Source organism: Marmota marmota, unplaced genomic scaffold (assembly GCF_001458135.2).
Source record: "Marmota marmota marmota unplaced genomic scaffold, marMar, whole genome shotgun sequence".
Classification (NCBI taxonomy): Eukaryota; Metazoa; Chordata; class Mammalia; order Rodentia; family Sciuridae; genus Marmota; species Marmota marmota.
This window is the reverse complement of record NW_026000093.1, coordinates 41,598,057-41,599,030: the sequence shown is the minus strand read 5'-3', so window position 1 is coordinate 41,599,030 and position 974 is coordinate 41,598,057. Positions and strand designations below refer to the sequence as shown.

Here is a 974-nt window from a genome sequence, read left to right as displayed (position 1 = left end):
CAGGGCGGGGCGGGACGCGGCGGGCGGGCCAGGGGCCTGCACGTGGTTTTAGCTGTTCACCCCCCGGCTGGGTTCTTGGAGGGCCACAACACTCGTGGGGATGAGGAAAGCTTCTTAATCTCTCCAGAGAGGGGTTCTGCCCTCGGGGCCCTGGAATTGAAGGCTAGGAAGAGAAAAGAAAGAATCAGCGTGGCGCCAGCGTTTCCCGCGCGGGGACTGCGGGATTCGAGCTGCAGGGTAGGAGCTGGGCGGCTGCTGGGAGAGAATCCCACCCTCGGAGAGGGTAACCGGGTCGGCGTAGCAGGAACCGGGAAGTTAGGGTTGATACGTACCTTAGCCGGCTAGCTGGGGAAGTCTCCCCTGAGTGTGGCCGCTTCGGATGGCAGCGCCAGCTAGGAGCTGCGGCGCGCTAGAGCGCACGTGGCCCGCAGCGCGGGGGCTGTGTTTACATTCTGCAGCCGCTCCACGTTGTGCAGTAGTTCTCGCCTCCCATTGGCCAGCTTGTCAGCCGAAGCTTTGCTCCTCCCGGAGGGGCGGGCCCTCCTGGTCCCCGCGTCTCCCACCAAAGACTTGGCTTTCTAAGGCCCTGCCGGGACAACCAGGACGCAACAGAGGTTGGCCACCTCATGGCCATTCTGTGCTCACCCAAGTCACCTATCCCTGGGTGAACGCCGGGACTGAACCGCTCGAAGTCTCCAAGATTCGGGAGTTACAGTGGGAGGGGAAATAAGCAAACTGGCGGGAGATGCGGGAGCCAAGCGGTTAGAAGCCAACCTGGAGGAGGAGCCTCTGCGAGACTCCTTGCTGCTTTCCTGCCGCGCGGGCAGGTGAAGTGGAGCGCTGGGAACGTGGGACGCGGGCCTGAGCGAGCAGACCCTGCAGTCACTCGCGGTGCGTCCGCGCGCACTGATGGCAGGGCGCGGTGCGCAGGCGGGAGGGGCGCGCGCGCGGACGGGGGAGGAGAGCGCGCAGTC

General features: G+C 65.2%; 1 protein-coding gene across 1 annotated transcript in view; it reads left to right on the top strand.

Annotated features, from left to right (window-relative positions):
• Positions 1 to 818: 818 nt before the first annotated feature.
• The window catches only part of Ccne2 (cyclin E2), a 12,879-nt gene continuing 12,723 nt past the window's right edge, over positions 819 to 974 (top strand). Inside the window, exon 1 of the mRNA XM_048782826.1 lies at positions 819 to 891. The gene's annotated coding sequence lies outside the window, so the exon portion shown is untranslated. The remainder of the gene's footprint in view (positions 892 to 974) is intronic.